This window comes from Desmodus rotundus, chromosome 8, assembly GCF_022682495.2.
Source record: "Desmodus rotundus isolate HL8 chromosome 8, HLdesRot8A.1, whole genome shotgun sequence".
Taxonomy (NCBI): Eukaryota; Metazoa; Chordata; class Mammalia; order Chiroptera; family Phyllostomidae; genus Desmodus; species Desmodus rotundus.
In genome coordinates this window covers 15,745,145-15,772,328 of record NC_071394.1, presented here as the reverse complement: position 1 = coordinate 15,772,328, position 27,184 = coordinate 15,745,145, and the positions used below count along the sequence as shown (strand labels likewise).

At 41.9% G+C, this 27,184-nt stretch overlaps 2 long non-coding RNA genes across 10 annotated transcripts; one reads left to right on the top strand and one right to left on the bottom strand.

Annotated features, from left to right (window-relative positions):
• Nucleotides 1-2,583: 2,583 nt before the first annotated feature.
• Nucleotides 2,584-17,368, bottom strand: LOC112315446 (uncharacterized). Of its 9 annotated transcripts, none has more exons than XR_008427508.1 (6): nt 16,972-17,368; nt 16,767-16,875; nt 14,809-14,931; nt 7,566-7,787; nt 6,736-6,913; nt 2,584-6,457 (listed from the first exon to the last, which is right to left on the bottom strand). It is a non-coding gene; the product is annotated as an uncharacterized lncRNA (long non-coding RNA). The 9 variants fall into 9 exon arrangements; XR_008427511.1 differs by having other exon boundaries at nt 2,584-5,275; XR_008427505.1 differs by having other exon boundaries at nt 2,584-6,913; nt 16,767-16,878.
• On the top strand, nt 15,175-26,695 carry LOC128781517 (uncharacterized). The gene is made up of 2 exons (XR_008427512.1): nt 15,175-16,177; nt 26,483-26,695. It is a non-coding gene; the product is annotated as an uncharacterized lncRNA (long non-coding RNA).
• The last annotated feature ends 489 nt before the right edge of the window (nt 26,696-27,184 follow it).

The following is a 27,184-nucleotide window of genomic DNA, read 5'->3' as shown; positions in this document are numbered from 1 at the left end:
GCCAGGGTGCCTCACACAATACAGGTGGGCAGTAAATGTCTGTTGAATTCAGAACTAATTATATGATAGAGGCATTTAGAGGCAGGGCATCTGCGTTTAGTCCCCAGAATGTTCTCCACAGAGTGCCCTTCTTCCCCTCCCTTTTCTTTAAACAAATGTTTAGACTATTTTTTTATTATGGGGAATGGACATATACATTCCTGCCTTTGTTTATGTTTTCTCAAACAACAGCGATAAACAGGGCTTGAGCAGTTATTACATGCCTGGCCTTGTGCTAAGAACTCTGCCTATATTGATGGCGATCATTTCGTCCGCAAGCCTATGGTGGAGTATTATTATTCACTTTAAAAAGGTAGACCTCAGGTTTTAGAGCAGTTTTATGGTCCCAGCAAATCAAGCAGAAATGCCCTCCCCTACACATGCTCAGCCTCCCCCACTACCAACATGCTGTACCCGCAGGGTACATGGGTTACAAGTGATGAGCCTGCACTGACACATCATTACACATAGATGTATATATACATACACACAGATATACATACATTAACATACTCATTACTAGCTTTGTGACTTTGACAAGCTGTATAATAAGTTTTGTCTTCCTAGTTTTAAAATGCAAATAACCTTTCTTTCCCAGGCAAAGAACAGAATTTACTTCCCTCAGTCTCAGGAACTTCAAAATCCCACTATGTGAAAGTCTTGGTGTGAGACTTTACTAGAATAATCCCAGGAGCCAGGTGGGAGGGCACCTGGAACAACTGCTTTGAATTACTCCAGGGCTAGTGGGAGAGAACTGGGAATACAGGTTCCCAAGGTACGTTCTTTAAATCAGATAGAAGAGCTGACTCCCACCACAAGAGAGGAACAAAAGATGGATCTTCAGTTCCAAAAAAAAAAGTGAAGAGAAACAGGAAAATGAAAATCATTAAATCACTGAGCTCATTTATTATTGAGAAAATATGGAGGACCGACCATGTTATGTTCAAAATTGGTATCTTGACCAGAAATTACATTTCTAAAAATTTATCCTAAGGAATAAAGTGGAAGTGGGTACAAAGGCATGCAAATAACACCAACCTGCTGGCGACATACCCAGTGTACTTCCACGTGGTTAACGTGTCAGTCATCACAACTGTGCTGACGCTGGTGATTACGATCCACATTTCCTGGTGGGAAGTAAGGCTCAGAGAGGAAACTGGCCCCAAGTCATACACATTTAGAAAATGTCTAGATCAATCCAAAATCTGATGATCCACTGCTGAGTTTTTTCCCCTAAATATTAGTCTTTTGGGTTCCACCTTCATGCGTGTGTCTGTGTGTCTTTCCAAGTAATTTTGTCCTAAGCAGCAGTTTCAAGGAACTCACGGTTCTGATGTTTATCTCCTCCAAACCATTTTGAATAGTTCCGCCCACAATTCTCTGGGAGAGGCTGGTTCTGTGCTTTCTGTACAGTCACTAACACTGAGCTTGGAAGGCCAACAGAACAATGGTCTGAAGACAGTCCTGCCAGGCAGAGTCTCACAGGATTTAGGGTGGGTCACGGAGGGAGGGGCTAGAGACCAAAGGGACTCTTGTCCTCAAATACTTCACCTGAGGCTTTGGATTCCTGGGCGTGTCCTGTTGCTACACCTCTGGCATCCAAGAGCAATGCCTCTTGTAACTTACCCCTTATCAATCGCTTGTAGGAAACATCATTCATTTCACCAATGAAATTATTTTTGAGGTATCCCAAGACTTTTTATTTAATTATTTATTTTAAAAATTAAATTAACCATTTTAATTGAATTTATTGGGGAGACATTGGTTAATACAATTACGTAGGTTTCAGGTGTACAATTCTATAATATAAATCATCTGTATATTGTGTTCCCCAACCTAAATCAAGTCTCCTTCCACCAGCATTTATTCCCCCTTTACCCTCTTCTACCTCCCCTACCCTCTCTCCCTCTGGTAATCTCCACACTGTGTCTATGAGGGTTGTTTTTCTTTTTTTTTTTTAACTTAATCCCTTTACTTTTTCACTCAGCTTTCCAAAACCCCGCCCCTCTGACAGCTGTCACTCAGTTCTCTGTATCTCTGAGTCTGCTTCTCTTTTGTTAGTTTTATTCATTAGGTTCCACATATAAGTGAAATCATATGGTACTTGTCTTTCTCTGACTGGCTAATTTCATTTATTTTTAACACCACTTATGCTAATTAACACACCCTCTGGTGTAGATATCAATAAGCATATTTCAAGGACACATTAATCAACACTTAATCACCACTTCTTACACAAATGAAAAATTATTTTTAATGCTGCTTATGTTAATTAATAAACCTTCTAGTGTAGCTATCAATAAGAATACTTTAGTGCCAAATAATCTGCTCTTACAGTGTTGATTCCTTTTAGAACATTTCAAGTGATAATTAATTGTCCGTAGGGTGTGGATTAAAGATGATTTGCATTATGCTCCCAAGCACAAGCCTACACACACACGCACACACTTGCACACAGTCGGGCACACATGAACAGCCCCACCTGCTTATGCGGATGCAATTTAAAGTAAATTATCAGGTAGACCACAGAACAGCCTCAGCAAATAGGAACATCCAGGACTTTTATTCTAGTATCATGATAACATTTATTTAAATGTTTATTTTAAATGGCTTGGTTTTTTTAAAAACATCTTGATACATTCTTGGATTTCTTCAGTTTAGCACTTTGATATGTGGGGCTGGAGAGTTCTTCATTGTGGGAGATGGTCTTGGGCCTTGTAGGACATTCAGCGGCGCCCTTGGACGCTTTTCATTAGGGTCAGTAGAACTCCATGTCCACTAGCTGTGCCAATCAGAAGCGTCTCTAGAGATCGCAAAAGGTCCACGGGGCACAAAATTGCACTTAGCCGAGAACAGCTTAGTGTGACAGCTATGAAGCTATTAAAAATATGTTACAAAGAAGTTTAATGACTAGAAAGGTGATCATAATATTTTGAATGAATAAATCAGGATATGAAATAAAGGGTATGTATCTCCCTGACTTATGAAACATAAAAATGGCTATGTGCATTGAAGTGTAATAACACCTAACCTTTTTGGGGTAGTTACCCGGTACCAAGCATAAGGCTTTCACATGTCTTATCTAATTAACTCTCAGACTAAGTTAGAAGGCTGGTACTATTGTTAACCTCATCTGACAAATAAGGAAACTGAAGCTCAGGGAGGTTCAGAAATTTTGAAAGATAATATGAGCAGCAGGCATGTCTGAGTAGTGAAATTTGGCTGGAATTTATTTGTCTCTATATTTCCCAGGCTTTTCTCAACAAGTATTTACTCCCTTTAACCAGAAAACTTAAAATAAAAAGACATTATGAAATGATAAACCTTTCTTTTAAAGAACAAAATGTATTTTTTGAACTTGCTGATTTTTTCTCAGCTAATATCTATATTCTTGGCCTTGTTCCTATGCCTTTTTTTTAGTAACACTTTCTTCCTAATTATTTGAAGACTATAGTGAAGAATCCTCCCCATTATTCTAGCTCAGCTAAATAGTTAATGCTTCAACTTAAAGCTCTGAATCATTGAAATAAAACCTTGAGGAATTCTTTCTAGAGAAATAAGGTACCCAGTGCCTAAAAATATATATATTTTTTGTTAACTTGGAATTAGCTTGAAATCTCAAAAATCCTTGCTGAAGATCTTTTGAAACTATATCAGCCAATTTTCCCTCCTTGGCAAAGGCTGTTCACAGGCAGGCAAGTGAAAACAGTCTTACTGTTCTGAGGGCGGAGCTTCCTTGAGGTTGTGGAGGCTTAGGTTTCTGAACATTCTTATCAGGACACCTCTGACCACCAGGTGCTACTTTTAGGTTGCTTCTTGCCTGGTTGAGGATTATTCAAAGTAGCAAACTGTAGCTGTTTCCTGAAAACTAATTAAGGCATTCTCTGCGTACTGCTTATTCGTGTTACTCCCCTGGTAGGGCAGAGGGAAGTCTTCACAATTGGCCTCTGCTTCTTCTTCCAGACTAAACTTTTCTTGGCAATTCCTCCAAGTTCCTGGCCCTCATTCAGTGTGCACTAGCTGCCCTCTCTTCCTTGCATTTTCCAAGAATCCAGCACTACCGTCGGAGATTTATCACAGTATCATTAGTGGGAACTCATGAAACTTCGCCCGGTGCTTCTTTCTGGAAGTAGGGTGGGTTTCAGTGACGGACAGGAATTACTCTTGAGTAGTAAACACTACCAAAGTCACATTGTTTTTGTGTATTTTAAATAAAAATTACCATATGATATTTGACTCTAAACTTCAAAAGTCAAGTTCTAAATTATGGTACATTCAGTTCTGCTTTCCACTCTCTACAACACACACACGAAGAAGATATTTTTCAAAATATTCATCAAACAACAAAGATGGTGAAGGGATTAACAAAAGAAACTGCACACAGGACCCAAGGACAGGGACAAGGATATGGGGAGTGACTGAAGTAGGGTGTAGGGTGGGGCAGGGTGGAGTGGGAAAAGGGGGAAAAGCAGGAACAACTGTAATAGCACAAACAATAAAAAAAACAGTTTTCACGTGTCCAATGCTCTCTTCACTCAGTGCCTTTTCTTGGGAGTAAGTCTATAAGAAACACAAGTTAGGTAGGCACCTTTAACCAAAGGTACTTTAAAATAGACATGACAGACCGTTTGAGCAACCTGAGAATCAGTGAGGTCTTCGTGAGTTGGCTTTTGCCTCTGAAACAAACCTTTATCAGCAGCCAGAAAAGTTATGTAGGGTCTGCAACTGGGAGGCTCTGACCATCTTTGCCCACTACTTGTTCCCTTCTTTCCTACCGCCCATTCCTTTTTCTGGCTAAATGTAAGAAATTTGGAGCCATCTTGGTATATGTGATGGGAGTGGGGAGTAGGGGAGGAGTATTAGCTCAGAATCCTCAAGTGTACTGAAATGTATCTTCTATAGAAACAAAAAAAGATCAAATCAAAATGCTCCTTAAATGTGTTCTATTCATTTGTTTGAAATTATTTCCTAGAAGATGTTACAAAAAACAAAACAAAGAACATGTGGCCAGTTCTGCAAAGCAGCATGTGGCTGAGCCTACCAATTCCACATAGATATGAAGGAAACAGAAAAAAGTGGCTATCTCTATAGTATTATTTTACCCTAAACTAGCAAACAAGCAGAAACCACTCCAGGTACTACTCACTGTTCATCATCTCAGTTCACACTTTGCACTTAACCTGTCCTAAGTGATGTGAGGTGTACCTTCACACCTGTCCTGACTGACGTGGTGTACCTGCAGTCAAAGAAGTTCATAACTCAACCAAGCCAGTTCTCTGCGAAACCTTCAAGTCTGACCACCAGATTAATTTAAAGCAAGACAGATGTTGTTGCTTTATTAATGAAGTACTTTCAGAAACGCATACTATTTTCCAGGATTAGTATTTTTTGGGCCTGGGAAATTCTTTGTTCTCACTGAGCATGGATTTAAAAGGATGGAAAGAGTAGAAAGTCAATAGGAACAATCATATTAATGCAAGAAGGGGCAAGAGTAACAAGAAAAAGTTCATACCAGCATCTAGTATTTTGCTTGGCAGATATAAAAAGTACTCCAAAATACTTTTTGAATGAATGAATGAATGAATGAATGAATAAATCAATGTCGGTGTTTGGTCCCTCACTTCCATGTACATTAAAACCAGGGTGTTTGGTGCACGTAATTTAGATGCTAGGCTGTTTAAATATTATATAGAAATGAATTCTCTACTTCACAGCCCTAGTGTTCTGTTCTTTTTTGTAACAACAACCTGTAAGTTGAAGTGCCGTGTGTTTGTTCTTATCTGCATGTCCACCTAAATTGTCTGGCTCTCTGTTACATCATCATCATTTCTCAAGTGTTTTTTTATTCTGTGTGTGCTGGAGGCTGTCAGCGTTATGACTCTGTTAACTCCTCCTGTATGGAGGGATCCCGTGAAAAGTCACATTGACGTGTAGATGTGATGTAAGAGGCAATGCCCTTCATTTCTCCATTCATTGGAAAGGAGGTAAGAGAATGAGCCATACAATGCTTTTAGAAATTCTTATTCTTTTTCTGATCAACTTGATATAGGTCAGACAGAAGCAGTCTTATGGTCGAAGAAATGAGCACTTTTTGCCCTGGAGAGAAATATACTTCATTTGTTTATTTCTCTCCTGGGCAAAAAAAAATAAAAAGTAAAAAGAGAGAGAGAGGAAAAGTGAAGTGTGCTCCCAATACACTTCACTCGGTTCCCTCATCTATGAGCACTGCTTCAGCTTGAAGTTAAATATCACCTTGTTTTTCCTCACTAGCAAATTCATGTTGCATTTTAACATTTAATTTTAACTTTATTTAGTTTTAACTTTTAATGTTATATTAATGAAAACAAATGCACTTTTGGTTAAAATCTTATGTTTAAGATCTGTATAACTTGATTTTACTTCTCAGTCAGGATGGATTCTGTAAAGGGTACAATAAAAAAAATAAAGAAGGCATGTATCCCTCTCTATTCAGAACTTGAAGAAGAGAATCTGAGCTCTTGGGATTCCCCACCTCCTTTGGATAAAGGGGCATTCTGAAAACGCCCTTGTGCAGACAGACATATAGAATGTATTGGGTACTCTCTTAAAAATCCTCTTATATAAATATCGTGGGTGCCTGTGGTTGGACTGAACAATGGGGCCATTGTATGCTTGGCATTAGTGTAACTGGAGTTTCTAATTGCTTCTTGTACTCACCCATAATTCCCGAGGGATGAATTTAGGTATATTTTCTACCACGCCCATGACTTTTTGGCTGCGTTTTCCAAGTCAGATAAATCTCTCCCATTGTTTCCACTGGTGTCCACGCTGAAGAGGAGGGACTCAATGGGAAGGCAGTCTTAAAGCGCACGGCCGCTGAGTTTCTGGACCCTACCTATTAAAAAGACGTGAACGTGGGAACCAGTCTGAGGACTACAGGTTAATGAATAGCTTAAATATTTATATTTTATGCCAATGTATAATAACTAAGTTCCAAAGAAAAATAAAAATTGATGGGATATCAAAACAAACGAATCCGAGCTTTCAGACCCAGTTCGGATGCAGCGCAGTGACGTATCCGGACCACTGCACAGCATATGTTACCAGTTTCCTCCTGAGCCACAGAGGCCAAGCTCTGTCTAGAGAACCCCAGGGAGTTAGGGTAGAATGGACTCTGCTTGCCTTCTCTTTTTTTTTTTCATCCCCATTATTTTTTATAACACAAGTATTGAAGCATCTATTTGTTGTTAAAATTTAGAGATATACAAATGAACGAAAAACTCCTGCCTTCAGGACTCAGCCCCCACCCCCCAAAGTAATCCCTGCTAATGATCTCACATCTACTTACCTAACCTCCCTTTTAAATACATATGCAAACACATTTACCTATAATTTGTAGGGAAAAAAAAGATATATGACACAGCTAACTTATAAACCTTTTATCATGATAGCACACAGGTCCGCCTTTTTAAAAATTAGGTCTATGGAATTATAAATATACCATAATTTGCTAAATGTATCTACCCACTGTGTTAATTAGGAATTACCTCTGTCTATTATTACCAAGACTCAAAAAATAGTGGCACAAAAACAGTAGAGATTTTATCTTTTTTATAACAAGAGTTGGGCGGTCCTGGGTAGGTGTGACAACTCCCTGGTACCTCCAGGATTGGGCTGGTTTTGTAGTGTTCTGATGCCAAGTGTGGTTCCCATCCTCAAAGCAGCATCACACCCCAAAACTGCTGTTGGAACTCCAGCCACCACATCTTCTTTTTCAGGCAAGAAGAAGTGAAAGGTAAGGAATAAAAGTTGTGTGTGAAACACTTTTATACAAGTCCACCTAATAATTTCTGCATATATCTTTCTGATCAAATCTTAATACATAGCCATCCCTTTCTGAAAACCCTTAAGGGAGATGTAACATTTTAGAGGGTCATACAGATACCGCCAACAATTAAGGTTCTACCAGCAGGAGGAAGGGGAGATAGGAGGTTGCATGGATATCTAGCAATCTCTACCACATGATTGGTAGATATACAGACTGTTTGTGATTTTCACTATAAAACATAGCGCTGCAAAAAACACTAACAAACATGTTTCTTCTTATGGTATTTGCTTCCTTTTTTCCTGTAACTCCTGTTTTTGACTCTGATTCTGTTAAATAGCTTCTATTATATTGCATCTTTTCATTATTTATAACTTTACCTTTGCTCTTGGTTCAAAGGAGGAAGTATCCTGTGCTCTTCTAAGTCTGACCCACTTTTTCCCCCTTCTTTGGGCTTGGTGGTAAAACCAGAAGAATAGGCTAATATATTGATGTTTGCACGTGAAAGAACAAAGAAGTGAAGGAGCCCCCATCTGGTCATCTTTATTATTTAACTGGCTGAGGGCACAGAGTAGGTATAACTTATCAATCTCTGATGTCCCGTGTGCCTTAGTTGTTCCATTTGTAAGATGTCCTTAGTTTTTGGTACTTCATCTATAGGGTTGGTGTAAGAATCGAATGTAAAGCACTGGCAATGGTAGCTGGCCTGAAGTAAGTGCTAGGTGTATTTACAGTTGTTAATATTGTCTCAGAAAAATAAAAAGAAAAGTTTATGTTCAGCATTATGGCAATGGAGGCATAAAGAGAATATGAGTGGTATTCAGAGTCCAGCATAGTTTTTATGAGCATTTGAGATGGCCAAGATGGAATGATTAAAGAATTGTGAGCCATTTTGAAAGACAAAGACACCACAAGAAAAGGAAATTATGAGTGAATATCCCTGAGGAACATGGATGTAAAACTCCTCAATAAAATATTAGTACCATGACCAGGTAGGTTTATCCCTTGGATGCAAGAATGGTTCAACTTACACAAATAAACCAACATGATATACCAATTTAACAAAGGGTAAAAATTACATGATCATTTCAACAGATGTAGAAAGAGCATTTCATAAAATTCCAATGCTCCCATGATAAAATCTCTCAACAAATCAGGTATGTAAGGAAACTACCTGAACATAATAAAGGTCATATATAAAGACCCAGCTGACATGACCCTCGATGGTAAACAAGTGAAAGCTTTTCTATAGAATATGGAACAGGGGAAGGATGCCCACTCTCGCTGCTTCTATTCAGCATCACACTGGAAGATCTAGCCAGAGAAATTAGGCAGGAAAAAGGGAGAAAAATCATCCAAATCAGAAAGGAAGAAGTAAAATTATCTTCTTTTGTAGATAACATAATCTTATATGCAGAAAATCCTAAAGACTCCACACGCATATCCCCTGTTAAAATTAATAAGTGAATTCAGCAAAGTTGTAGTATACAAAACCAACAACAAAAATCAGTTGTGTTTCTATACAATACCCACAAAATACCTGAAAAATAAATGTAGAAAGTAATCCTATTTACAATAGAATCAAAAAAGACTAAACACTTAGGCATAAACTTAACTGAGTAGGTAAATACCTGTACACTGTAAAGTACAAAACACTGGTGAAAGATACTAAAGCAGACACAGATAAATGGTAAGACATTGCTTGTTCACAGACTGAAGAAATAGTATTGCTAAAATGTCCGTACTACCTAACGTGATCTACACACTGAATGTAATCCTTATCAAAACTCCAATGGTATATTTTTTACAGACACAGAAAAATATCCTAAAATTTATAAGGAATTGCAAAAGACCCAAAATAGCCAAAGCCATTTTGAGTGAGAAGAACAAAGCTGAGACATATTTCCTGACATGTAGTATTACAATGCTACAGTAATCAAAAACAGTGTGATACTGGCACAAAAACAGACATACAGAGCAGTGGAACAGACAGAGAACCTAGAAATAAACACGCATAAACCATCGGACGATCTTTGACAAAGCTGCCAAGAAGATACAATGAGAAAGAACAGTCTTTTCAATATGTGGTGCTGGGAAAACTGGATGTCCGTATTCAAGAGAATGAAAATGGACCCTTATCTTATGCCATACACAAAAATCTACTCAAACCAGAGTAAAGATTTAAGTGTAAGACTCAAAGCTATAAAACTTATAGAAAAAAAAAAAACAGGGAAAAAGCTTCTTGACATTGGTCTTAGCCACCATTACTTGGATGTGACACCAGAAGCATAGGCAACAACAACAAAAAACAGACACGTGGAATTACCTCACACTGAAAAGCTTCTGCACGTCACGGGAAACAATCAACAAACAATATGTATGTAAAGGCAACAGATGGAATGGGAGAAAATATTTGCAAACCATACATCTGATACAGAATTAATTTTCAAAATACATGAAAACTCCTACAATTCAACTGCAAAAAAATAACATGATTTAAAAATGGACAAAGGAAATGAATGGACACGTCTTAATGGCGAACAAGTATATGAAAATGTGCTCAATATCACTAATCATCAAGAAAATGCAAATCAGAACCACAATGAGATATCACCTTACGCCTGTTAGTATGGCTATTAAAAAACACATTTTGACAAGGATGTGAAGAAAAGGACACCTTTGTACACTGTTAGTGGGTATGTAAATTGGTACAGACATTATGGAAACAGATTATGGAAAATAGAACTACCTTTTGATTCAGTATTCACACTTCTGGGTTTATATCCAAAGTCATTGAAATCAGGATCTCAAAGAGATATCTGTGCCTCCATATTCACTGCAGCATTAAGCACGATAGCCAAGACATTGGAGCAACTTTCATAACCATCAACAGATAAAAATGTATTTCAAATTTCCTTTATCTACTCTTCTGTGGTTTAGTGGGTGTATACTTATCTCAAAACTCACCAAATTGTATGTTAAATATGTACAGCTTTTGTATGTCAATCACATCTCAATAAAGTCTTTTTTCATTTAAGTAAAAGAAACAGTTTTAAAAAACATTAGTGTTTGAAATAACAATCACTAGTTATCTTGAATTCTTTGCGTTCAGGAACCTGGTGTAGCTGAGCTGGGCCCTCTGCCTCAAGGTCTCCCATGGGGATGCAGTCAAGGTATTGGGTGCGGCTGCAGAGTCATCTGAAGGCTTGACCGGGCGAGGATTCTCATTCAAGGTCACTCACGTGTTTGTGCCAAGATTCAGTTCTTTGTGGGCTATTGGACTGGGGGCTTTGGTTCCTGAATGGCTACTGACAAAAGGCCTCTCTCCATGACCACAGAACCAGCTCCAATTGGTCCTATCCTGTTTTAACAAAATACTGAATTGCTTCTTACAGACAACTGACCAAAACCCCAAATCATGCATCTGAAGTGGTACTATGGAGAGAACTTGGACCTCCACCTGTACCCAGAACCAATGTGAAATGCCACATACCCCCAACCTCCACTACCAACCAAGGACTAGGATATAGCCAAGAACTTGAACACCAGAACCCTGTCAGAAGCGAAGGACCCATTGTCCAGGAGATCTGGTGTTGAAGCTCCTTACTATAAATGGCCAAGTCCAAGGTCCTCCGATTAAAACTTGCCCTGCCAGAGTGTTTGCATACCTGTTCCTCAACCTTTTGAAAACGTCCCCGAACACTGGACTGGGGAGATAGATTGGGCTTTCTCCCTGTCTCCTCCTTTGGCTGCCCTTCCAAACAAGCTCTCTCCTTGTTGCATACTCAATACTTCGGTGATTGGTCTTACTCTGCATAGGGAACACGGACTTGGGTTCAGTACAGCTCTATTCTTTGCTACGTGAGCCTCTCCATGGGGCAGCTCCGGGCAGAGCAGCTGGCTGCCTTCAGAACAAGCGAGCAAGACGACGGTCACAGTCTTTTTGTAACCTGATCTCAGAAACGACATCCCGTGCCAGGGTGCGGTTTTAGACACTGCCTACTTCAAATACTAGAAATGTTTCTGACAGTGACCGCCACTTCGATTTAAATCTGTGTCATCAGTCACAAAAAGAAATGCATTTGTGAACATAATTCTCTGCTTGGGTGTTCTTTGAACAGTGCATTGAATTCTCATCAAACATATATGCTGATTGAATTATATTTCAATTTTACTGAAAAGGAAGTTCAATCCTAAAAGACGGTAATAATATTTGCCAGCAGATATTGCTTCCTGAGGACTTATAACTATTCAAAGGATTGAAATTGTCGAGGAACATAGTTAACTTGTGTAACCTTATGTTAAAATATAAACATATGTATTAGAGTGGGTATCAAAGTTGTTGTTTGGACAAATTTGACATTGATTCTATTTCCCAGAACTCTTGCCTATCACAGTATGTAAAAGGCCTGCAGAAAAGTGCCATAAGTTTTCTAGTTTCTGCACTTTTCTGGTGTCATATTTGTTAAATCTTAGAAGAAGCCTGTAATTGAAATGTCTTCAAGATACAGAGCATGAAGGCAAGATAAACAGTCAAAACTATCTTAAAAGAAACACATCCTGTTTTACATTTGGTGTGGAAATGAAGCTGTGATGTTCTTTTCAGACTGTAACTGACAGTCTAAAATGATACAGTGTCCGACATATGGGCTTTTATATATTCTCTGTCAATAAAAATGTTACTGTTCTCCATATTTCGTACCTGACTTTCGTAATTCATTTAAATTCACCTCGTAAAAGAGCAAAGGCACGTGGACAGTTACTAGAAATTTCTTGTATCCAACAAAATTTTTCTTGCTTGAGGCAAATTAGCTTCCGTACATATCTTCATAGGTAGTTCAATAAAACTTCAGTTTTCCAAAACTGTTAGTCCTCCGCATGCTAATGTCTGTACTCCACTTTTAGGAAAAGGAAATAAGTCAAAAGGAGAATCAGATAGTCAGGGCTTTCAAAAGAGCAAATGCAAATCTCCTTGGATTACTCTGTATGTTTACTTCTCACTCAAACTACACACCCATGACAGGCCTGCTTCCCCGCTGCTCTGTGATTTCTTTGTTCCAGAACCCAGGTTGAAGGAGCTGCCTGCCCTGGAGCATTGCCAGGAAATGGGGTTGGGGGGTAGGGGGTTGAGGGGGATGGTGTGACTGCACCTACAGACTTCACTGGGAAATCACAAAGGTCCCTTCCCCTCACAGTTCATTGGCTTACGCAAGGCCTACGGCAAAGCCTGAGGTCAGTGAAGTAGAGAAATGTAATCTTTCCCCCTCTGGGCAAAAAATAATGCAACTCACCACACACACTTAGAGGATGTGACTGTGATGATTCTGCGGGTTCCAAATGATCACTAGCAATTTAACACGGTCATCCGGCCCACAGGAATGGGCATTGTCCAGCCTGGTTTCACTGTTTTAGTTCTACCCTGACTCATCTTCCCTTGCAATCCTAATACCAATCTCTTGTGTCTTTTAGATACGTAACACTGTGATGTTCACTCATGCAACATTTAGAAACAGGTCCTTACAGCAGAGCCCCAATCCCATCCCTTTCGCAAGCAGCAGGAATTACACTTTTGAGGGTCTACTTGGTTCAGTGTACTCCTGAGTGCTTTAGTTAATCTACTCAGCAACTGGGTGAGTAGGGAAAGCTTGTTCTCATTTCACTTGTAAACAAATTGACCCAGAGAGCTTACACAAAGTCACATGGCCAGCCAGGGGTGAAGCTGGGGTTTACCACCAGTGTTTGGACCCCAGAGATCTGGCAAATACAGCTACAAAGACAGTGACTATATTTTGAGCATTATACAACCAAAAGGGAAATTTTGCCAGCTCTCTGTTAGCAGAAAATAAAATGAACACATTCCCCACAGACTTCCAAATGGCTCAAATCACTAATCTGTTCACAAAAAAAATACAAATATTTACATTAAGGCTTATAAGGAAAAATCTCCTTTCACTGAAGTCTAGAGAAGCATTTGTTCCTTTTTGTGCAGTGCCCTCGGGCACATCCTGTTTGTAGTGGGAACACACAGAGCCTATCGCCTGAAAGAATGATTGTTCCAAGTGGATGGCTGAAGAGGAAGCAAAGAAGTGGAATTAGATCTAAGGTTCCTGAGGCACACGGAAAGATCACATAAAAGAACTGGGATCCAGGTTTCCCAGGGGCAGGGAAAAAAGTAGACACACGTTGCAACAAAGGTAGCTATTAACTGATGAGCTTACATAAAGGCATTGAGAGAGGAGATCAGGCTTTTCATGAGAAATTTCAGACTTTTGTTTTGCTGCAGTTCTGCATGAATTATGAATGTGATCTGTGCACCTTCTGGTGTTCAAAAGAACATAGAAAAAGTGGCCTAATGTTATCTTCTAGGGGTTTTATAGTTTTGATCATTGAGGTCTATAATCATTGAGGTCTATTACCCATTTTGAGTCATTTTTTGTGAAGGGTGCAGGTCTGTGTAGATTAATTTTTTTTTTTTACACATGGATGTCCTGTTGTTACATTTGTTGAAAAAGACTATCTTTTGCCTCTGCTACTTTGTCAAAGATAAGTTAACTATATTTATGTGGGTCTACTTCTGGGCTTGCTATTCTAGTCCATTGATCTATTTGTCAGTTCTCTGGTCAGTATCACATGGTCTTGATTACTGCAGCTTTGCAGTGTTCAGGTAGTGTCAGTTCTTCAACTTTGTTCTTCTCCTCCAATATCAGGATGGCTGTTCTGGGTTTTTTGTCTTTCCATATAAACTTTAGAACTGGCTTGTCAATACCCGCAAAATAACTTGCCGGGGCTTTGCCTGGGATTGCATTGGGAAGAACTGACATCTTAACAGCATGAGGTCTTCCTATCCACAAACATGGAATGTCCCCTGTTCACATATTTCTGTTTTGATTTCTTTCAGCAGAGCTTTCCTTACTGAGATCTTGTGCCTACTTTGCTAGAGATATCTCACCACGTGGGGGATTCACCTTGCAAATAGATCCTTTCGCTCCAACCACGCCCAGCTGCGGAGGACTGCGATTTTGGCTGACACTCAACGACAACGTCATGGAAGTCCTGGGTGATGACCAAAGCTGTCCCCAAATTTTTGCCTGCAGAAACCATGAGAGATAACAAACATTTGCTGTTGCTTTGAACCACTAAATTTTGAAGTAATTGGTTATGCAGCAACGGATAATGAACATACTTAATAATTTAAATGTCTCTGTATGTTATATTTGCTCTAATTCCCTAATACTTCAACTCACTTTACATGTGTATAAGAAAAAATATATATCTTGTGGAATTCAAGATGGACCACAGCTAAAAATAATCAATTTGTGCAAGAAATTACTCATTTTTGGTAGAACCAGTCTGTTTTAAAACACTATTTTGTTTTCCTGGTTTACTTTTGCAGCCTGAGCACCTTGTGTAATACTTGCTACATAATAACACATTAAATAAATACTACCTTATAAATAAATGACTGAATTTGCTCCTCCAGACTCTAAGCTTCTGGACGGCAAGAATGATACCTTATTGCTCATTTTATCTGCTTCACTTGGGACAACGCTTAACACTAAACAGGAACCTTTCACTGTTCATTGAAGTAAATCAAACTTAATTGAAATTCTTGTTGAAGTAACTGACCTGAAAACAAGTGAAAAATCATGGCAACCCCCTCATTGTAAGCATTAATAATGCATATTGACTAGTGCTGGCAAGCCCCATCAACCTATCATCCAAAAAAACTAACAAAATCCCCCCCAAACCCTAAACTTACACTCTGTTGGTTCCTGGTACACCATATGGGTTTTCAGGTCAATAGAACACACCTTCAAATGTTTCTACAGCATCTTTATGAAACAACTTATGATAACTTTTTTCTGTACTTAGGTTGTAAACTATTTTAAGGTGTTAAATTGGCCAACGATCTGCAGACTTGTTAACTGGTACCCTTCCTCGTCTCACCGAGCCTGGCACCATTTCAGTAGAGGCGAATTTGATGGACATTCGGGATTTGAGCACTCTTTCGTGCAACATGTAAATTCAGTGACTTTGTTTCCTCCTTGGGAGGTAGAGTGTATCCAAGGTGTGTCCCAGTGGTTCAGAAGGCAAACCAGACTTCCTAGGAGCAAACCCTGAGCTGGCCACTGACGTTTTGTGATTTTTGGCTTATAGCTTAACTTCTGCCTTAGTTTCCTCATTTATAAAATTCAGGAACTAATAGTGCCTACCTTGCATGGTTGTTGTAAAGATAAATGGATTAACTCCCGAAACGTGCCTGGCCAACGATAAGCACTAATAAAAATGAGCTCAATTGCCTTCAGTGCCTATCACAGACCTGGAAAATTGCAGGTGAGTAATACTAAGATGTCACACTTTAGGGGGAGGCGTAGTTGCATCCTGAAGCATTATCACACAGAAGTTTTGCTTATTCCTTTTTAGAAATTCTACTTTAGATCAAAAGGAGGCAGTTAATTCTGTTAATTATAGAGGATACACGAGTGATATGGCGCATGATTACAATGAATTAGGATTTACAAAATAACACTGTTTGGGTTAGGAGGAACTTCTGTTTTTCATTTTAACCCCTTCGTGAATGTGAAAGCGGCAGAAAAGAGTTGAGTGTACAGAGGAGCATGGGATTCAGCAACCCCAGGGCCTCCTTCGCTGTTAGGCCTACAGAAAAACCCTTCCCTCTCAGTTGGAAACGGGGCCAAGCTTCTCCCACTTGACTGGGAACCAAACCTGGGAGAGGTAAGGGGCCTAATTAGATGTTATATTCCCAACACCTGTCATGCGTGGTGGTGCGTGGCAGGTGAAAGTCAGAAAAAAATTGAAAAGGATGAAATATTAAATAATCACGGCAACTGGGACAGCGTTTTTGACAAAACATTCTCCCTTTGGTCTCAAACTTGCCATCTGTACTTAAACTTCCACCTACCTGGATGGCCCCGAGTCTTCCCCTTAGCCAGACCCTCCTCCCAGGAGCACGAATAAGTGATGCAGTCGAAACCTCTTCTAGGAGATACTGGAACCACCTCCTTCGTGTGCTGCTGAGGAGGGAAAGGGCAGAGATGAGACTGGGGCAAATGGGGCGCTTCTGAGCTGCAGAGCAACAGCGGCGTCCCACTGGGCTGGGGTCTCACCTGTGCCCTTAGTTACCGCGGCCCCCGCCTCACCCGCCCTATCTTGCCCTAGGAAACAAGCTGTCAGCAATTCCACGGCGACTCCGCGATGGGCCCCAGGCGCTGCAGACAGGGAATGTCCTGGGGGCTCCACCGAGTCGCAGTCCGAGTCGAGCTTTGGTCCCCAGGCCCGTGTCCCGCAAGCGCAAGCGCGCGGACACCCCGGGGGAGGTCACGGCCGCCAGCGCGCGGCTGGAAGACCTCGGGCGGTGGCGAGCGCACTCCTCCCAGCGGGCGGTGCCCGCGGGGGTTCCAGGCGCTCGCGGGAGGAGCGGAGCCCGCGTGCGTCCAGAGCGCCCTGGACGAGTTGCGCGCGGGCAGCAGCCGGAGTCGCCTCACGCTTTGTCCTCGTCTTGGGCTCCGGGCCGCGGGTTGCGTGATCCATCAAGGGGCTGGCGAAGCGAGGGGAGCTGTTCAGGGAGGGAGGGAGTGAGGGCGTGCAGATCCCGGGAGCTGGACACTGGCCGTGGATCTTCCCGGGACGGTCGCTTCGCGCCCCCTCACGGTGCTGATTCCCTGACCTCCCTAGCAGCATCTGGGAGGAAGGGGTCCTGCTGGAGCCAGCAACTGTGGGAAAGGCTGCTGAGTCTTACTAGTGGACAATTTCATTGATCTTTTTTTCCCTTATCCTATAGAAAGTTCCCTATAGGGAACTTTTACTAGGGGAGTATGTATGGGACGTGGAAAAGAAAATTTCCATGAAATAAACTCTCTCATAGGATTGATGGCGCCAGTCCACCAGCAACTATTTTATTCTGCAAGTTTTCCTCTTATCTTTCCCCTTGGTAAGAATTCAGAACCAGGAACTAAGATATGTAAAGTTGTAGCTCTTAAGCATTAGGCAGGTTAGGTTTGAATGTTAAACAAGAAGAAATATGATAAATATTGTGGATTACTCTTTCTGAATTTAAACAGTTTCCAAATTAGACAGGATTTGAAAAGGACAAAGTGAGTAAGAGCCACTGAAACATTAAAACGGCGTTGCTTCTGAGCGTGGGTGTCGGGAGACTTGACTTGGAAAAGTCCTACTCTCTTGCACTGAATACTAATAAAATATGAACCACTACTTTGGAACAGATTCAACCGTCACTAAATTGTCTGACTTAAGAAACTTAACAAAATATTTATCGTGTTTCTGAGTTTAAGAAGGGCAAACAAGTAGTGCATCTAATTTTACCTGTGTAAACAGTTCACCTTTGACAAAGAATGTATTATTTCTGACCCAACCATATTGAAGAAACACGTGGTGTTTGCCCCAGCATCTGAGCCCCGGGATAGGAGGTCCCTTGTTAGTAGACAAGCCTGGGGGGCTGGGTGGGGGGAGGGAAGGTGCTGTGGGGCAAGACACAAACTGGAAGGCAGAGACCTGGCTCAGCCACCTCTGTGCTACTGACATGAGATGTCACCCCTCCTCCCTGTGCCTCAGGTGACTCATAGTTAAATCAAATGAAGAGATTATGTGGAGTAAGCTCTGAGACCCCTTCCAACATTAGCATTTTAACCAGTAGCTCCACCGTCTGCTTACTTGTTTTAAGCAAATAATGAATTGGGGCTGGGGGGGGGGGGGATGGAGAATAAAATTCCAAACAACTGGGGATTCAAATCCCAGCGTTAACATTTACAGGTTCTTGCCCTGACCAGTGAGGCTCGTTTGGTTGGGCATCCTCCCCAGAAGCAAAAGGGCACATGCCTGGGTTGCAGGTTTGGCCCCGGTCAGGGCACGACTGAGAGGAAACTGATGCGTGTTTCTCTCGCAGCGATCTTTCTCTCCCTTTCTGTCCCCCTCCTTTCTTCTCTCTAAAAATAAATAAATACAATGTTAAAAAAAACCCCAAAACATTTATAGGCTCTGCTTCCTACACTTACTGGTCCTGCAAGTTCTGCGATGTTAATTAGCAAGTTTCAGTTTCCTCATCTGTAAATACGGAGATGATTTCATGAGCTTGCTTTCAGGATTTGTGATAATGTTATATAAAGTGCCTGGCACATAGGCACACTGTTCAGTGGCTCTTATTATAATTATTCTTACAGACCTTAGAGACTGGGTGTACCAACAAGATGACAAATATATAGCTTCCAAAGGTCAAGAGTCTCTAGAAAGGAACCAGAGAATTTCACACACACACGTTGCTGTGTTCCTGGTCTGCAGACTACAGCTAACATCTGGACCAACCACTTCACTCTGTGTATGGCTCGTCAGGAGGAAGAGGCAAAATCATGTGGATACTTTCGCTTAACATCATCACCACTAGAAGAAGCAGTTTCTGATAATGAGCCCCTAACCTGATTTCTCTAAGAATCATCATACACCCGTACACCTATGTGCATGCTTCATGTGTTGGGGAGGAATTTGTGTAAGGAACAATGATGGACAGATTCAGTTAGAGTCGTGCTGTTATTTGTGCTATTATTTGTTGTTTGAAATGGTCTTCTTAGCAGGATGCGTTGATTTCTAGGGTCTGTGAGTGGATTTCAAGGGTTCTGTACATCTAAAAATGTACGTGAAATTTTATATGAGCACAAGGTGCTTTTCTCCCCCCCCCCCCCCCGCCCCCGAGAAGGTTCATGGCTTTCATCAGATTCTCAAAAAATCCGCGATGAAAGAAAAGTTAAGGAAGAATTGGTGTTTGAATTTCCCAAGCAGATGTGAGTTACACATACTTAATTTACTTAGATGGTGAACCATTATTGATAATTTTACTCCTTGCTTCTTGACATGAAAGTGGAGGATGGATGTTCATCATTTCATACATTTATTCATTCATCCACCCAGTCTTTTAACAAACACACAGAGCACCCACCGTGTTGTGGGCCCAGGCAGGGCAGCCACAGTTGGGGAATTACAAATATGGAACTCCGCCCTCAGCCATCAGGCTAGATGGTGGTGTGCTGTGAGAGACCCCTGCACAGCATGCTGGGGAAGTACAGACCAGAGGCAGCACGGAAGGGCTGGCATTTAACTGGGTGCAGCAGGAAGGGGGTGGCAGAGGTGAGGCGGAGATGTGGCTTACTTCAGTGCTTTTATTTGGGGTCAGGCTGATTTCTGAGCAGCTGCAATGAGGACAGGGTCAGGAAAGGGATCTGAAAAAGGAGGGCAGTATTACAGAGCGTCTGTGTGGCCCTGGAGAACACAAACTTCCTGTATTTAAGGTGCAGGGGCTTTTTGTCAATGTTTATTGGCTGGATGTTCATCTACTTTATTCTCTGCTAATTCTTGCTGTGGTTCCAGCAGATGAAGAATGAAGTAACATGTGTCAGAGGAAAACTAAAAGAAAATTGTATCCAAAGACTTTCGTTTGCAAATTTGGAGGGGATGATCAATATTTACTTTTTGCTGAAGGGTTTTTTGTTTTTGTTTTTGTTTGTTTTTAAAGCAGACAGAACAGGGTTCTCATGAACTATATCAAACAAGGCACTAATTGAAGAAATTTGCAAATAGTTGATAGTTAGTTTTCAACTACAATACAGAGATTACATCGGACAAATCTTTTTTGGACTGCCTCTTAGTTAAACTGCTCAAGAGATCTGTTTTGTTAATACACGTGGACCTTCACAAACTCCCGTTGGAGGAAGGTATAAATCAGCCTTGCTATACAGCCGACTTCACTCTCGAGTGAACATTTTAAGATTATATAAGTGCACATAACTGTACCTGTGCCTCTAAGGAGTCGTTAAATGTGTTTGCTTGACAGGGAGGTCATTTAAAATCCTAAACAGTTGAAATGACAAATAATGAAGTAAATGGGCCCAGGTCCTGAATGCTCAGGTGGCCCTGGGCTGTTATCCTGTAGCTCGGAAAGCTCGGAAAGATAAACGATTCCATCACAGATCACATGCCACTGCTGGCAAACAGCCTTCCACGCAGGAATCCTTCATGTGGACAGCTTTGTGCATCAGCTATTTTTGTGTTCATTTCAAGGCCATTTCAAAAGCTATTTGTATATCTGGGTTTTACCTTGTCGTAAGGAAGTCAGTTTTATAGCCAGGCCACACAGTCAGAACTGGAGAATAAGATGAGGAATACATCTTTCTTGATATCTTATTTTCCTTTCCTACAAAGTCCTTATTTTTCCTGCACAGAGAGCAGTTTCATTTGATCCATATCTCAGGCTAATAAAAAAAAAATCCTTATTTTTTCCTAACTTTTAGCTGGAAATGCATTTCCAAAAATCATCAGCTGGCCAAAACTTTACTGAATTTAAACGGGAAAGTTCCACAACTGAACAGAGTGTGAGCTGGAAATTGCACCAGCATCTCAAAGCTCAGAAGGTAAAGCTATGAATCTAGGATAAGGACATGCGCACCTGAAGATCTGAACCCCCAAATAACAGATAACTTCAAAACAATTCTGAGAGTAACATTATGGAGGCTTTGCAGAAGATTTCTGGGACAATTTGCAGGCCACAAACTTAGATGCCATGGGGGTGTGACAGAAAACATCTAAGAGAAAAAATGGTGTGTCATGCTACTTTTAAAATTACCCATTGTTTCCGCTGGGGTGGGGACTTGGAAGCTGCTGGCAGCCATCACGTGAGGAGGTGTCAACTCTGTCTAATGAAGGAGGTTGTGACTGAACCACTGAGCGCAGGAGGGGAGGGAGAAAGCTGCTCTGCCTCGTGCCTGGGGTTGAGCTGTATAAAACCTCATCCATTTGTTGCATTTAGATACACGAAAATACTCTAGAATGCTCCTCATAAAATTTCCTTTCGCCTAAGTCGATTGAGGTGGAGTTTCATGACTTGTATGCAAAAGATTCCTCACTAATAGAATTCTCTTATTAAGTTTTAAGGAGTTAAAATGGTTCTTGTTGAATTAGAATGTCCAGCTTGACCCTAAAAGGGCTGGCCTTCTTGATGCAAAAAATAAAATAAAACAATAGTTGCAGATCTAAGCAATACTCATAATGGTCATTATCTGCAAAAATAAAAATTAGTTTATAAAACATATGTAATTTTAACATTGAATTTACAATAAAAATTAGTTCTTAGAGACACAGAAGAAGAGAATGGACAGGGTCTTGTTGTTAAAAGAAATTCAGCTTGCTTTATGAGTGTGAGCATTTGCAGATTCTCTGGACCAAGTTTAGATTGTCCTTAACTTTTTTATTTTTTTGGTCACAGTAAGTGAATTATTCTAGCCCTTTGTAAAACAGAGGCATTACTATGTTCAAGTTACAGGCTATTATCGATAAGCAGTTGGCAGCATCCTGTTATCTAACCACAGGATTTCTTGAGACGTTCTGCACTATGAGTTCTTGGCTTACAAATATAAAACTGATTTCTTAAATTATATTCGTAAAACAGGTTTTCTGTATGTTTCTTCCTCAAAATTATAGAAATTCTGAGAAAAGAGCTGGTGGAATTCCTGGTGATCTGTTCCCTGAAACAGGTTCTACTTAAATGTTGAGCTGTCATTCTCACGTACATCTTAAAACGTAATACTTATGCAGTGCAAAGTTACAAAGTGCTCTTGTGTTTGGAAAATACTCGTGATTCATTTTAAAAGCTCAATTCCTTACACAGAATACAGGGAAGCTGACGTTGGTTGGTGTTCATGTGGTAATTCGATTATACCGATAATGTTCTATATTTGGAATAAAAGAAAGTTTTTAAGAACTTCTGAAAAGGGATGCAGTGTTTTTAACTTTTTTTCAAACCAACAAAAATGTCCACCAACATACTGTTAAGTTTTTGGTCACGATTTTTTTCTCCATACCTTTCAGCAGTACACTTTGGATCACTGTGTCTTTTAGGAGTGATAGATGCAGAAACAGAATAAGACGCTCTTTGTTTCCGAAGTCTCTTATTTTTGGAAGCCCTAGCCAGTGGGCCTGGCCTGGGATATTAACTGTCAAAAGGGACATGCAATGAACACTTGGTACCTGGGGCACTTTCATTATTCAATGTTTTTGCTTTGTTTCCCCCTCTTAAAGTGAATTCTCCTCCCATGTAATATCCCTCACCTATTTTTTTTTTTCTTTTTGAAGTAGCAGAAGCTGGGTTGTTCTCACGTCTCTATGTATTTTTTCTTTGCGGAGCACTCAGCTATTTGCTGTTAGCCTGCGGGATCCTGGGCCCCTCCGTCTGTGGCACGTGCGAAGACAGCAGGGACCCTCTTCTAAGGAGAGCGGGGCGCCTGCCATGGTTACGGCTCCCCCTCTTCCAGAGTGTTTAAATAAGCTGAGGCAACAGTGTGACGGTTTAAAGAAATACGAGGTGGAAGGGACCAAACGACTGCCAGCTGGAGGGGAAATGAGAAAATAATTATAACCTAAATTGTCCAACAGGGAAGCTATAACTGGATAAGCCAAAGAAAGTAAGGTGTTTGTACCAACAGTGGATAGAGAGGGCCAAAGAAGAGAAACTATAAAAATAGTTTCAGAGGAAAATACGGTGTTAGGTTTTTTCAGATGACACAATTTCTCACAGCTTTAATTATGGTGGTGGGGACTGGGGGGACTGCAATGGCAGGAAATGGGCTTTCGCTCCATGGTACTTGTTTAACACCTACCAAGGAAGAGGTGCCAAATTAATTAAGACCATCACGAGCGTTATGCAGGTTGTTAGGCATTAAATCCCTTTACAGGTGGCCTGAATGAATCTGCGCTTTGCTTGGCTTGTCAAGCTACTTCTCTGTAACAGGTGTTTCTGGCGCTCCCAGCTGGGGGACAGATCAGAGTGGAGTGTGGGTAAACCCGCAATGGCTGAGCCTGCGCTGGTATAATTACAACAGCCCCATCTCCCCTGGTCCCTTCCCTGGCAGGGAACAGGCCCCCGGGCAGCCATCAGCCCTGTTTATTTAACACAGTCATCATCATGGAGTCCCTCCAGGCTTTGGGTCTGGCACGAGTCACTTCAGTGCCAGCTGCTTCTTCTCTGTCTTGGTTGCAGCCATTGTTGCCACTGCCACTCCTGCCACCGTCTGTCCTGCCTCTTGGCTACGTTAATAATGAGGGTTATGGACGTGGTAGAAGTGCAGGTGGGTTTAGAGTTGAGCCCGTGTCACCTGGCCGACCCCTGGGTCTGGCAGCCTCTTGTTTTGTACCTCTCGCTCTTGATCCTGGCTCTGGTGTATGTTGAGGATTAGGAGGTGCCACCTCTTCCTTAGGAAAAGTAGTGCCACCATCTTTCCCTGCTGGGACTCGTGCAGGAGGGGCAGTGGGTGTAATGATAACAATGAAACCAGCAACAAGGTGAGCCACCGCCCCTGTGCTAGGCATTGAGCCAGGAACTCCATGTGTTCCCTTATTTAATCCTCACAATGATTTGGAGGCATGTGGAACAGGTTTTGGAGTCATTTGGCCTTGTTTTTTTTTATTTATTTTTTAGAGAGAGAGGAAGAGAGGAAGTGGGGGGAGAGAGAAAGAGAGGGAAACATCAATTTATTGTTCCCTTATTTATGCATTCATGGTAGACTCTTGGGCGTGCCCTGACCTGACAGGGGATTGAACCTGCAACCTTGGTGTGTTGGGGTGACGCTTTAACCAACTGAGCTACTCAGCCAGGGCTGGCCTTGGTATTTAGTCCTGGCTCTGCCACTTGTCAGCAAATTTCCTTGAATTCTTTAGATCTGTCTAAGGAAGCTAGTAAAAATGGTACCTGTCTTATTTAAATCTTCAGGAGTCCAAACTGAAGACCCTCGAAGCAGGTTTGGGAGACTGAGTGAGTCGTGAAGGCTTTCCTACGGCCGTGTGTTTCTTCCTTTCATATCTTCAGTTCTCCGTGATCTGACTACCATTCGGGACTCAGACCTTTCCTGTGCCTCTTTCTCCATTGCATCTTTATGTCTCCCTAATGCCCTGCTGCTTGCTGTCTGCTGCAGTGTTGACCCCGAGTCTCCTCTGTTGACTGATACACTGATGATCCAAGGTTGGGAGTGGGCACCAGAGAGATAGGAAATGAACGGTCTGCTACTTACCAGCTGCCGAATCTGTCTGGCATACAGTGTACGTACAGTTTAAAACTTTGTTGTGCTGCCCCAGCCGTGTGGCTCAGTTGGTTGGCGCATCATCCCTTACAGCAAGAAAAGGTCATGGGTTCGATTCCCATTTGGGGCACATACCAAGGCTGGAGGTTCAATCCCCAGTTGGGGTGCATCATAAGGAGGCAACTGGTCAATATTTCTCTCTCTCTCTCTCTTTCTCCCTTCCCCTCTCTCTGTTTATATATATAAATTAAAACAAAACTAGACAAAAATTTCCTTGGGTGAGGATTATAAAAATAATTTCCCGTTTTGTAGAGGAGGAGAATGCGTACTGGAGAGGCTATGCAATTTGCCATGGGTTCCTCAGCCAGCAAGTGAAACTGTCGAGATTCCTGTCAAGGGTCAGATGTTGTCTGGCTGCTGTGACCTTCCCGGAGCCGGGGGAGGCCCGTGCACAAGTGAATAAATTCAGTATTACAACAGGGGTTGTAACAGAAGCAGGTGTGGCGGGCTAGGGATGCTTGTGCGAGGCTCACACCATAAAGGCTTCATTGAGGACATGCCCTCCAGTTGTATGCGTCCACCTGGGAAAAAAGCCCTCATTTTGTGCCTCGAATTCTCCATAAACTCATTAGGTGGTCTGGGACAATTACTCTCTTTGGACCTCAGTTTTCTCATTTGAAAATGAGAGGAAGAGTGGACGTGGCCTCTAACACATTCCTGTAACTTAGAAACTGTTCTATTCTAATTCTGTCTGCTTGTACCTGGGCTCTTCCCTCACTCACCTCTGACTGGCCCAGGCTTTCTGATACCTGAGGCTGCGCTGTGGGCTGCTGACCGTCTATCACGGGCCCCTGGCTGCGGAATGGACTCCCCAGGCCCCAGCCCTTGCCCTGATCAGGGCCCCAGCTGTGGCAGCCTTGAGGATGACAGGAAGCAGTTCCTGTCACTCTGCAGATGCCTCTCCACTGTCCTCACCCACACCCTTGACTGCAGCCAGGGGGAAATGTCACATTTGCACTTCAGAGGGAGCCAGGCGGGGCTCAGGCCTTTTATGTGTCAGATGTGAGAAGAGCCTGGTGGACCGCCTGCTGTGCGAGAGCGCAGGATGAGAGGCAGTGGAAGGCGCAGTCAGAGCCCCAGGAGCCAGGGGCAGCGCTGCAGTCAGGGCTCCTTCACCACCTCCCATGCTACTTAACATCTCCGAAGTTCAGTCCGCCTCTCTCTAAAATAGTAATAACCACATGCACCCCACGGGCTTGCTGTGAGATCTAATGGATTAATACATGTGAAGTATTAGTGTTAATAGCCTACCCAGGGAACAATTTACTCGTCCGTCTCACCTGTTGGAAGTGCCCGATTCCAAGGCAGAGATGGCGAATGACAGTTTCACTCTTCCCAGCCCCTCTGGGACCTCAGGATGGCTATGGGATCCAGTTAAGGCTGATAAGACATAAAGGGAAGTTTGCTGGGGGATTTCTGAAAAACACTTTTCTTACCAAAAGAGAGATAATAGTAAGATCTCTTCCACCTTACCTGTCTTGCCTAGGACCCTTGGCACACGAGGTTGTAAAGCTTGAACCTGCGGCAGCTATCCTGGGAGCAAGGCAGAGGATTTATGGGCACTTTGAGGCTGGGAAGACAGAAAGATGAAAAGAAGCAGTGTCTTTGATGGCATCGCTGAGCTGCTCAGCCAACCCTGAGACTGATTGATCTGTGAGGTGACAACAATAATAAAAGCCAATTGCTTCAGCCACTTTTATTTGGGATTCAGCTTCTTGCACCTGAACCACACTAATGGATACACTCAATCCCCAACAACACCCTGGCATAAAAGTTTAGGAAGGTGCATTGTCCGATGGCAGCGTGCCTCTGATCAGAAATCGTCAGAGCCAAAACCTCTGTGGTAGGTCTTGCTTGAGGCTGTTAGGAACAGCAAGAAAGCTTGCCTGTCTGATGTTGGAAACATCACCCTGATCCTGCTTCCCAAGATGCCGCTCTCCCTAAGTGGGTGGTAACACCTCCGGGAGGGAGTAGTACAGTTCTGGGAGTCAGAAGGCCCATCAGTAGGTATCGGCTCTGAGCCGAATTTGCTGTGTGATAGCTGGTGAGTCATTGGTATCTCTGGGCTTCAATTTCCTCATTTGGAAATGGGGGAGGCTTGTACTCAAAATGACATTTGGGAGTCTTTGGGTTAAGCGTTATTGTCTCCAGCTAATGCTTTTGGAAACAATGTTTTCATCAATTCTTT